Source organism: Macrobrachium rosenbergii, chromosome 36, assembly GCF_040412425.1.
Source record: "Macrobrachium rosenbergii isolate ZJJX-2024 chromosome 36, ASM4041242v1, whole genome shotgun sequence".
Classification (NCBI taxonomy): Eukaryota; Metazoa; Arthropoda; class Malacostraca; order Decapoda; family Palaemonidae; genus Macrobrachium; species Macrobrachium rosenbergii.
Window position 1 is genome coordinate 14,824,528 of NC_089776.1, and position 13,390 is coordinate 14,837,917.

At 34.7% G+C, this 13,390-nt stretch overlaps 1 protein-coding gene across 1 annotated transcript in view; it reads left to right on the forward strand.

Annotated features, from left to right (window-relative positions):
• Window positions 1-6,063: 6,063 nt before the first annotated feature.
• The window catches only part of TrissinR (Trissin receptor), a 23,450-nt gene continuing 16,123 nt past the window's right edge, over window positions 6,064-13,390 (forward strand). Inside the window, exon 1 of the mRNA XM_067134679.1 lies at window positions 6,064-6,400. The gene's annotated coding sequence lies outside the window, so the exon portion shown is untranslated. The remainder of the gene's footprint in view (window positions 6,401-13,390) is intronic.

The window sequence follows — 13,390 nt, forward strand, 5'->3', positions numbered from 1 at the left end:
ATGCTCTCACTCTCTATCTCTCGTTCTTTCCGTTTTTACGAAGAAAAGCACATTTTTGGGGGGTGAAGAAATAGTACCTTCCAAAAACCCCCCATTGCGTTTTTCTTTTCAGCTCCAATCCTCATTATGACGTTTCATTCATTCTGAATAAGACCGTGAATGAATCGTCAGTCAAAATAAATTCACGGGTTTTTCATCCCCTGATTAAAATGTTCTCGAGAACCGGAACTGCGACCGACAATGTTCTTCAAACTTTAGCTTCCAAATTTTACATAGAAACAAACATGTTCCTTTCAAATAAAATCTGTGTTTTAGTTTTACGAGAAAAGGTAATATGATCGTGTACAACAGATGTCTTGGGGTGGGGAACAACCATTTAATGGCAATTGTAAACAGCTTTGCCAAATGACCCTCAAAAAAAAAATTTTTTCTTCTACATATACCAACAATAACTAGAATCTAATCTGTTCTTTATGGCTTATATTTTCAGGCGCTTAATATTATGGAGAATTATTGATATTTTATGATAGTTTTTAAAGCAATTTTCGTAATATCTCTTAATGCACAGAAAGTTTCATGGTGAAGGTAATGGGTGAATATTTTAGGTGGCCTATAATTACAGGCACATTGAAGATTCGACCAGAAATATTAATACAAATACAATACTTAAAGATAGAATTGGTCTATCTGTGTCTCTCTTCATTGAATGCAGTTTGATTGGCAATATAATTGAATTCGATAGCACTGGAAGGACACGTACCAACCAGCTTTTTTGTGTTCATCTGTCACATTAACTTTATGCAAGCCTAAACCAAATTAATTAGTGGCTTGGTTACATAAGATTACGGACTGTGCGTTAAGATTTTCTCCAAATCACAAAACGGTTGAACAATGGATCAAGTCCTCTGTATTCCTAAGACAAGTATGCATTAGGACAAGGGGCTGTGTCACCTTGAAGAGGTGCGTGGCTGAAACCTACAAAAAAATATATATATACACACATACATACATACACACACATATATATACACATATAGTATACATTTAAATATATATAAATATAGATGTATATATATGTATAATATATATACTGTATATATATGGTGTGTGTGTGTATGTATTTACATACATACATGGATTACGTTCTCATCATTACCCACAAGCACCTTCTCATTGTATAAACCTCAGCACACAATGCCAGTTCATTTCCCGTAATACGTTTACATTTACAAGAGCCCGATAACCGCAATTTCCATTAACACTTAAAACCCATCCGAAGCAGTTAAGCTTCTCTGATTGTATATGTAGATGAAATGGAAGAAAAACTATGTCTAGAAGTGTTCTATGATATTCACTCTCGAATCTTGTTTTCTACAGAGTGACCAATGGATTACGTTTCTCATCTTGATACCTAGTTTTTTCAAGCACCTAACTCTCATTAACTTTATTAACATATCTTTCTGCAAAATATAGAAAAAACAATGCCAGTTCATTTCCCGTTGCAAAGTAATTGATTGGAAATGCATTTACAAAGAGCCCTTATAACAGCAAATTCCATTAATACTGACTAAAACCTAATCTTGACATAGGTTTTAAAGATTAGTTTTCCTTTAGTTATTAGTATTCAGAATATGAAACCTATTCATATGGAACATGCCCATAGGAGCCACTGACTTGAAATGGAAGAAAAAATCTTCATTTAGAAAAGAAGAAATCAATTAGATTAATAAACGGGTGGAATAAAATGCAAGTGAATTGTTAACCAGAAATAAGATACAGCCACTTTTTGAGATTTTAGACTTTCCAACTCTCCATTTAGAAATACAGAAATGTAACAACCTATAAAAAAGATTGCATAAATATAATTCTTGACTAAAAAAACGCCTTCAGTTACATTTTAGTTTTTTGTAAAGAAAACTTGATTTAACTCCAGTCCGCACATTCTGTTCGCCCTCATTAACATATCTTTTCAAATTTGTAAAATATAATCAAAAACACGTCTGATTTAAGGTTAAAGTTAGCCATAAACGGATCTGGCATATGACAGGCCACCACCGGGCCGTGATTAAAGTTTCGTCGGACGCGGCTCATTCAGCATTATACCGAGACCACCGAAAGATAGATGGATTTTCGGTGGCCTTGATTAGACGCTGCACAGAAAACTCGATTGCGCCGAAGAAACTCCGGCGCATTTTTCACTTGTTTATGAGCTTGTTTACACATCAAAAGAGATTACCACTTACCTCCCGTGAACGCCATTAGATGTAAACCGTGTTGGGCGATATTGCAACACAATATAATGCTTATAATTATTACCTTTTGTGTCACGATTGGTGGGATTGTTGTCATTTTCCCTGCTTCCGCATTCGGTCCTATGCTGTCGATGTTTTGTTTCACTTTATTCTCTGCGAGAATCCACAAAAAAGAGACAAAATCAACTTTAATGAATAAATGAATACATTATAATTATCAACGTAGGTTTTTAGATCAATCACCGAGTTTCAACATAAAACAAGAGAGAATTTGTACAGCGGTTCCAATATTTTTCAGATTATATTTATTAAATTAAGGGCTTTAAATAAAGTTATAAGTAAAAATATATTCAAATGCACTTCATTAAAAGCATTTAGAGTTCTGTGTAATGAGAGAGAGAGAGAGAGAGAGAGAGAGAGAGAGAGAGAGAGAGAGAGAGAGAGAGATTATAATCAAGAAATAGGAAATTAAAAAAGGGGTAATGAATTGAAATTAGGGAGAGAGAGAGAGAGAGAGAGAGAGAGAGAGAGAGAGAGAGAGAGAGAGAGAGAGAGAGAGAGAGGATTATAGAAAAAAAGGATATTAAAAAGAAGTAATGAATTGAAATTAGAAGAGAGAGAGAGAGAGAGAGAGAGAGAGAGAGAGAGAGAGAGAGAGAGAGAGAGGATTATAGGAAAAAAAAGGATATTAAAAAGAAGTAATGAATTGAAATTAGAGGAAGAGAGAGAGAGAGAGAGAGAGAGAGAGAGAGAGAGAGAGAGAGAGAGAGAGAGAGAGAGAGAGTATAGGCAAAAAATTGGAAATTAAAAAAGGAGTAATGAATTGAAATTAGAGAAGAGAGAGAGAGTGAGAGAGAGTGGAGAACTGGGTATCCTGGGATGCTCTTAGCCTGCAATTTCCAGGAAATATTTAATGTTTGCCTTTTTTTGCGGATGAATTAGTATAGAACATACACATCAAAAAACCAAATATTTATTTCCATGCATAGGTTGTAATTCTTGTTTACCTAATTCAGAACTCCACTTGTTCCCTTCTTTTTTAAAGCGACTACGTTGAGATTTAACTCTGAATCGAACACTTTTATATTGGAGAATCTTGTTGCATGATAAAAGGTAAGGCAAAGTGTAAATACATAAGCAATAATCTACTACAAAGTATATTGAAATCTCAGCTGGTAGCTTCCTCGATGAAGTTTTTGAATTTTTTAAAGAAAAATATCCTTGCTTTTTATATATAGTTTTATTGCCGTAAATTAACTTATAAAACGTAAAAGCAATTTTTTTCTGTTTTACTGAGAACGTCATTTACTTTGCAGTAAATTTTATATTTCATGATACATGAAATTTAAATAATTTTTATAAAGGTTTTACCTTAAATTTTTGCCATGAAAATTAGATTTTGATTAAGGTTTTCCAAGGAAATTTAATTTTCATAAAAGTTTCTCCTAGGAATTTTAATTTTTATAATGTTTTTCTAAGAAAATTTAATTTTTATTGAGGTTTTCCCAAGGAAACTGAATTCTTTAGAAAGGTTTTTCCCAAGGATATTGGATTCTTATAAAGTTTTTTTTCAAGGAAATTGAACTTTTATGAAGGTTTTCCCAGTGAAACTGAATTTTTTATAAAGATTTTTCCAAGGATATTGAATTTTTAAATTTTTTTTAAGGAAATTAAATTTTTATGAAGGTTTTTCCAAGGAAATTTAATTTTTCTAAAGGGTTTTCCATGGAAATTTAGTTTTTACAAAGGTTTCTCCAATGAAATTTAATTTGTAAAATTTTTTCAAGAAATTTTAATTTTCATAAAAGTTTCCGAAGGAAATAATTTTTAAAAAGTTTTCCGTGGGAATTTTAATTACCATGTAGTTTTTTCAAAGGAAATTTAATTCTTACAAAGGTTTTCCAAGGAAATTTAAGTTCTATGTTTTACCAAGAATATTTATTACAAAGGAAATTAAATTTTTTACAAAGTTTTTTCCAAGGAAATTTAGTTTTTATAAGGGTTTTCCAGGGATTGTGAATTCGTATAAGGGGTTTTCCCAAGGAAATTTCATTTTTCATAAAGGTGTTCCAAGGTGTTTTTATTTTATAAAGTTTTTTCTAAAGAATTTTAATTTTTATAAAGGTTTTCAAAGGAATTTTAATTTTGTAAAGGTTTTTCCAAAGACTTGAAGAGAACTTATGATCCTTAGTGTTTCATCCCCAAAGGTACCTTAATGTCGTAAAATTCTCTCAATGAATCCACCTAAACTCCAGCGAATATTCCTTCTCTGCTTTCTCAAGCCACCATTACTTTAATGTAGTCCCTCATATCTAAGCCTAAGCGGTTAATAATCTCTAAACAACAAGCTATCCTTCTCTCTCCCCCACTGTACCGTGACGTAACTAATATCCTATACTTTTTCGTGGAATTTGAAGCCGGACTTCCCAGACCTCGTTCCAGCTAGGTTTCCTGGAATCGGTGTATGGAGTGAATGGAATATGAAGGCGATATTCTTTCACGGCTCGTAAGTAACAGCAGTTATGAGAGTAATAAAGAGAATGGGTATGAAATTTAATGCTGTATTTTGGTAGTAGATACTTTTCCTTAAGATTTTGGTAATTCTTTTTCGTAAGACGTTAAAATAAACGTTAAGATTACACACATCAAAACCTAAAATAACACTCTGGAAATTATCTAAGAAATCATTTTAAACAGATTAACTCGCAGATATCGCTACCTAACACTTTTGATTAAAATGAAGGCAGGTACTTCTTAGATACTCAGAATACACTGATGGTGATGATGTTATGAAACACGATGATTGAATTAGCAATGAATGCATTATAAATTATTATAAATTTTGATAAATATCTTAAAATTTTCTCAACATCAGTCTTATACAGACTGGTAAGATAAAAGTTTGTTAGAGTTTTACATTGTAAATGATTCAGTGCTTGACTTATTCAAATGAGTGAAGTTATCCATTTTAGTGACTAATACTGAGATAATTTTTAGTTTTCTGTAAAAGAAAACTGTTGTGCCGACTTTGTCCGTCCGCACTTTTTTCTGTCATCACTTTTTCTGTCCGCCCTCAGATCTTAAACGCTACTGAGGCTAGAGGGCTGCAAATTGGTATGTTGATCATCCACCCTCCAGTCATCTAACATACCAAATTGCAGCCCTCTAGCCTTAGTAGTTTTTATTTTATTTAAGGTTAAAATTAGCCATAATTGTGCATCTGGCAACGATATAGGCTAGGCCACCACCGGCCCGTGGTTAAAGATTCATGGGCTCATACCGAGACCACCGAAAAATAGATCTATTTTCGGTGGCCTTGATTATACGATGTACAGAAAACTCGATTACTCCGAAGCAACTTCGGCGCATTTTTTATTTGTTTTTATCACAGACATGATTTAATAAATTTCAGACTTATAAGTTGAAATGAATCATCCAGATATTATATAATTATGCAAAAATTATATTCAGAATCATTGCCAACGGAAACAAGGTGAAAATTTCCAGAAGCATCAATTGATAGCTGTCAATTGATGCTTTTAAGAAGCTTATAGCTGTGTTTGTGTGTTTATGTGTGTGTGTGTGTGTGTGTGTGTATAAAATTAAAGGAATTATGGGTAGATAACCCCCTCCCTCAAAAATAAATAAATAAATAAACAAATGCCAAAATATGGGAGCGTGAAGACATCATAGAATTCTGAAATGTTGCCTGAGCAACTTCACCTCCCCCGACGTTGCCAGACGTACGACGATCATCTCTTGCCTCTCCCTCAGTCACCAGCAGCCTAGTTTACCTGAGGCGTCCGTCGTGTAGAGATATCAGCAATTGCATAGCTTCGTTCTCCTTAACTTTGAAGAGAATTATATACAAATACTCTTCAGATATTATTACATGTATATTGAATTACCGTCCGACGTCAGGATGTGTAGGTGGAAACTTCGACATATTTGCTAAAAGATCAACCACTTTTTGTCTTCTAAGTATTTGGCAAAAGTTTGGAAAAGTATGTCTGGAAATTTTTATTGCGAAAATTATGACAACGACGGAGATTTTAATGTTTGAGGAAAAGCTGACTACGTTCGAGCTATGATGTAATTTTATTTTCGTAGGAAGAAAGAGTGAAAATGTTTATGTACAAAGCGGAAAGGTAAGACAAGACTTTGGAAACAGTTTAGACGAACTAAGTAGAAGATCGGTATTTGATGTTACTTGGCTGTTTTGTAAAATTACGGTATGTATAAATATATATATATATATATATATATATATATATATATATATATGTATATATATATATATATATATATATATATATATATATATTGTATATATATGTGTGTGTATGCGTGTGTGTGAGTGTGCGTGTGTGTATTTAATGCGTATATATATATATATATATATATATATATATATATATATATATATATATATATATGTGTGTGTGTGTGTGTGTGTGTGTATGTGTGTGTGTGTTTATGCATGTGTATTTAATGCATATATATATATATATATATATATATATATATATATATATATATGGGTGTGTATAATGAGCATATATATATAAATATAATAACGGACAATAAAAAAACATAATTTGGTAAATATTTGGAAGGCTGGCTACCAAGGAATGACAGCTTCCGTGGGCACATAAAACCCTTTAACATCTATGGAGCCACAGCTTCCAAACGGAAACGACACACATACACCCACACGCACGCGCACACACACACACACACACATATATATATATATATATATATATATATATACATATATATATATATATATATATAATTATATATATATATATATATATATATATATATATATATATATATATATATATATATATATATATATATATATATATATATATATATAATTATATATATATATATATATATATATATATATATATATATATATATATATATATATATAAGTTTCAGTTACCTATGGTCTTCCATTATTTCCACAAGACCAAACCTTCGAAAAACACTATGATCAATCTTTTCATTCATATAATAACCTTTCTACCACTTCTACATATCACCATATTTACCACCTTTTTTTTAAAAACATAAACCTTACTTCCATAAAGGAGAGTTGGCTCAACAATTCCTTCATAGAATCCAACCTTGACTTCCTGACGAATCCCAATCCTCTTCCAGAACGCTTGCAGATCTCCCGGTGCCTTCTTTGTGTCATCCTCTTGATCCTTTGTGCTTGCTTTAAAGAAATTCCGGAACGAAAGAAAAGTTTCAGGATATCCAGCATCCGTATCAACGCTCACTACTTGGTCTTTACTGTCGTGCTTGTTTTAACCTGTAAAGTTACATTCGGATAAAGCTACGGGTTCGTATTCTCCTTTCAGTCAATATCATTATCACCGGGTCTAAATTCTAAAATGACCTATTTCTGTTTCCAGCATCCGTAAATCAACACACACTACTTGGTCTTTATACACACACACACACATACATTCGGATAATATATATATATATATTATATATATATATATAGTATATTATCATTATCATCCCTCTCAGGTGGAAATTCAAGTTGACCACTGATCCTTGCTTTCCACCTGAGAGACCTGGTGCTCCTGACGTAAAGAAATTTATTTCTGTTCCACAAGTGATTGTGTGTTGATGATTTCTATATATATAGCCTATATATGATATATGTGTGTGTGTGTATACATGTATACTCATATATATAATACATACATATATACACACATATATATTACATATGTACAGTATATATGTATGTATATATATACATACATACATATATATATGTATATATATACATATATATAAATATATACGTTTATATATATATATATTCAATATACATAAGAATATGCACTATGAATCAACTGATAGAAGAGGGTGGACAGTAAGACAGAAGAAAGAGAATATGAACGGAGGCACAGTAAAAGGAATGAAAGGGCTTGCAGCTAGGGGCCGAAGGGACGCTGCAAAGACCCTTAAGTAATGCCTACAGTGCACCGCATGAGGTTCACTGACGGCACTACCCACTACGGGGACATAATGTAAGGAGACGGTGACATTTCATAGAAAATGAAAGAAAGGTTCAATATAGCCTTTAGAAATGAAGGGTTAAATTAAGTATATCTTAGTTTAACTAGACTGAGCTGATTAACAGCTCTCCTAGGGCTGGCCCGAAGGGTTAGACTCATTTTACGTGGCTAAGAACCAACTGGTTACCTAGCAACGGGACCTACAGCTTATTGCGGAATCCGGACCACATTATAACGAGAAATGAATTTCTATCACCAGAAATAAATTCCTCTCATTCTTCATTGGCCGGTCGGAGAATCGAACGCGGGGCCGGCAGAGTGCTAGCTGAGAACGATACCCACCCATCCAACTAGGAGCTCTTCCTTGGGCGAGTCGGTAGAGTTGCGGCCTTGCACTCGTTAGGCCAGAGTTCGACTCTCCGGCCAGCTAATGAAGAGTTAGAGGGATTTATTTCTGGTGATAGAAATTCGTTTCTCGCTATACTGTGGTTCGGATTCCACAATAAGCTGTAGGTCCCGTTGCTAAGTAACCAATTGGTTCTTAGCCACGTTAAATAAGTCTAATCCTTCGGGCCAGCCCTAGGAGAGCTGTTAGTAAGCTCAGTGGTCTGGTAAAACTAAGGTATACTTAACTTTTTCGTCCAACTAGGAAGGGGAAACGAAAGGAGGCGGTAGGGATTAGGCAGAACAGAAGAAGACAACAACGCCATCTGTCGGTCTGGAGGAAAGTCAACATCTTTACTGAGCTGTCCATCCGTGGGTGGACGACATCTGCTAATTAGATAAACGTCATCTTGTAGTGGGGATGAGAACGATCTTGCCTGTCAACAGATGGCCGAGTGGGAAGACAGAAAGGTCTGAAAGAAAGAGGAAGAAATATTCCGCTTTCTGAAAATATGACACCTGCCACATTAGGCAGGCATTGGGGGACATACATTCAAGAACTCTCACAGAGAATGAGGCGAGACTTGAGACTGACTCGTGTTCGGTTCTACTACATGTATGAAGGCAGAGAAAAATGTGTGAGGACTAACGGAGAATGTCTAGTGCATGACTAAACATACCAAAAAAAGTTTTGAATACAGATGGTTCTATTAACATCTATCCAGATATGATGTTGCTTGTTCAACCCACCTGCTGTCAAACTGGATTCCTCTCTAGGGTTCGAGGACTGTAATTTGGCAAAATCTTTCATTCCTAAGATAAAGAAGTTTTGATTGCCATAAAATGGCAGTTATCAAGCAGTTAATATTGAAACGATAATTTATCATATTAAACGTAAGTGACCCACGTTGTAGTACATAAAGGGATGCTTATAATTATTATAAATAAACTAAAGTGAATATGTTTTCATAAACTAAAGGACTGCTCTGTCAGATGACTGTAAAGGTCTTGGGATGATATAACTGTGAGAAAAGAAGAAGTATACCTTAGTTTAACCAGACCACTGAGGAGCTGATTAACAGCTCTCCTAGAGAGGGCTGGCCCGAAGGATTAGACTTATTTTACGTGGCTAAGAACCAATTGGTTACCTAGCAACGGGACCTACAGCTTACTGTGGAATCCGAACCACATTATAGCAAGAAATGAATTTCTATCACCAGAAATAAATTCCTCTAATTCTTCATTGGCCGGCAGGAGACTCGAACTCGGGCCTAGCAGAGTGTTAGCCGATAACTCTGCCGACTCGTCCAACGAGAAACTATAATTGTTAGAACTTAAAATCTCAACCTTAGAAATTGTTTCTTGAATTATCCGTAAAGCTATATATCAGAAGTCGTATATAATAAATGTATGAAAAAGGTTTGAGTAACTCATATTGAAACTGCTATACCTTCTGTTTATAACAGAGATATAATAAAAATAAACTTCAAAACTGATGAGGACTATTTCTGAGAAGCTCTTAAGAATTTTATGACTCCATTTACCTGATGTTATCATATGGCGTGAAATGCATTTTCCTTTAACGAAAACTGATAAGTAATAGTAACTCGTGACAATTCGTTTTCCATCAGAATCATTACAAAGTTAGTGACTAAGGCTTAACCTTACATAAATAAATATGAAACATCATTAGAAACAATACTAAAACTCCTATTCTATCAGAAAAGTGAGAAAAGTTGACTCAGAGACAATTATAAGCAAAAGTAAACAAGTAAAAAGTGCGCCGAAGTTTCTTCGGCGCAATCGAGTTTTCTGTACAGCCGCGGCCCATGAATCTCAACCGCGGTCCAGTGGTGGCCTCAGCCAAGGCCCATGATATTCTTTGCCGCGGCCCATGAAACGCAGCCACGTTCCGGTGGTGGCCTGTGTTGTTGATACCCATGGCGGTGCCAGAAGTACGATTATGGCTAACCGTAAATAAAATAAAAACTACTGAGGCTAGAGGGTTGCAATTTGATGTTTGATGACTGAAGGGTGGATGATCAATATACCAATTTGCAGCCCTCTAGCCTCAGTAGTTTTTAAGATCTGAGGGTGGACAGAAAAAGTGCGAATTTTCTTTCACAGAAACCTAAAAGTGTCATTTTCTAGTATCAGTTTTAATACCACTCAGTTTGCTGGGATTTTTTTTTTTTTGGGGGGGCTACAACTAAAATGTATAACAGTTTGCTTATCGTAACTGTGGGATCTCCTGATCTCCAGATATTTAACCGAGGAGCAAATTCATCCTACTTTCTAGTGACGTCTGAATTTCAGCTTTGTCGGTTGTACTATCCAATCTCTCATTTGTATTTATTAATCACTTTTTCCTATTTGTCTCTCTCTCCCTGCTGGTTTCCCATTGGATCCCTCTTGGGTTTATCTAAGTCTGTTGACTCTGTCCGTAAGGGATTTCAGCTGAAGATTTAAAGAGAAAAGAAAGAGAGAGAGAAAAAGAAAGATTCTTACGACGGACAATAACAGACTGAAAACAAACTATTAGATAGGAGAGTTGTGAGTCCGCAGTCGATGTCGACGTAAGCTGCGGTGAGTGCCGACAAGCACGTGCGTCCAATCACGGTGTCGGCCGCAAATATTGACCGTCAGCTCAGAAAAACAAGGCTATAATTCATCAGTAGCTTCGAGAGAGAAGTAGGGGAACTTCTGAAGGGAAAGACCCACTAGGGGATCTAAGAAAATTTCATGGGGCGGGGGGGCCGGCACCAATTTTCATATTATACATATATACTTATATGTATATATATATATATATATATATACACAGACATATATATATATTATATATATATATGTATATATATATATATATATATATATATATTATTATCAATATGTGGTTATTATTATCATAATTTTTTTGTTATTCTTTTTCCAAAATTTTATTATTATTTCTATAACCGATTTTTTAAATTTTTTCCCCATTTTTATATTTCTCATTTATGTTATTTTCTAAATCTTCAATATTATTTTGTCATTATTTTTCCTGGGGGGAGGGGGGCACGTGCCCAGGCCCCCTGCGCCTGGATCCGCTAGTTGAAGGACCCGATGAAAGAAATGACGGAGAAAAGAAGAAGGTGAAGCTTAGTGAATTAAAAGGAAAACGAGAAAATAGAAAAAGTAAGAAGGAAAGACAACAAGAAATCTGGATGAGCTTAAACAGAGGTTCTTAACCTGGGGTATACCTGTACCCCCAAGGGGTACGGAACCTTAACCCTGGGGTACGAGACATGATAGCCAGTGCAATGGTACTGTGTATTTATTGTATATTTATCATACGCTTGTATTGTATTTATATTGGATGGGGGTACGAGAACATTTTCCGAGATACCAAGGGGTACGGCCACTGACAAAGGTTAAGAACCACTGAGCTAGAGTTTTCCGGGAAAGCAAACCTCCTCCAAGGCTAGGCTATCCACCCTTCCTTCATCCATACCCACTAAAAGAGGTTCCTTTTGCCAAAGACCCTTTCTTATCTCTCACAGAATCTAACCCAACCACTAGCGGATCCTCGGGGCGGGGGGAGGGCGGGGCGTCACCTGGGCACGTGGCTCCCCATGAAAATTAATGACAAAATAATAATATTGAAGATTTAGATAATAATAACATAAATGAGAAATGTGAAAATGGGAAAAAAATCTATTATAGAAATAACAGTAAAATTTTGAGAAAAAAATAATAATAATTTTAATAACAACACACACACACACACACACACACACACACACACACATATATATATATATATATATATATATATATATATATATATATATATATATATATATATATAATAAAAAATTGGTGGCCCCCACGAAATTTTTCTTTATCCGCTATGAACCCAACTATGGAAATCATTTAAGCAATGGCAATCATTTGTTAAATTTTTCTAACAAACAATAAGAGACAACTCCTCAGAATTTGCCTGAATAATTATTCGTACATAATATCAGTCATATTCAATAGCAAGCAATTAAGACCAAGCAATCAAGCACCCTTCGCAAGAAGTGTATAAGTACTGACATAAAACAAAGAGGTAAGACGATTAATTACGTTTTCAAAATAAATGACTTATAAACATCTCCCAAATGTATCGGAAAATGTTTAGAATGTGAGACATATTGCTTCATTTACCTAAGTGAGAAAGTGAAAGAGAAGATGGCGAAAATAAGAGTTATTGATTGCAATGTCATTAACCTGACACTGGCTAGCATTGATTAATGGATGAGTAGTTATTACTTTTGCGCCTGGTATGACACTTCTCTTTATATCACAGAAAGCAATAAAGCGATATTGCATAAATGTGCGTCTGAGCTAAAAAGAAATTGTTTAAAAACAAAATTATTCAATTTTTCCGTAATCAATGAAGTGTAATTATCAAATTTTAACTTGAAAAATCATTTGATTTCATGAAAACAAAGCTGTCGAGCCAAGCATTTGTGGTGGGGGGGGGTCACTTCGGACCATTCAGATCTCAAGACAGTGACAACAGGGAGTTGGAGGGGTTGGACAGCACGATAGAGGGGTCATGAAAATGAATGATTTCAAGTATAAGGATCTAAAGTTGGAACTGGGAGAAAACCCCACGGTTGCACTAAGAAGTGATAGTCAGAGAGGTTGGACAGCGAGACTGGAGGAAGAAAG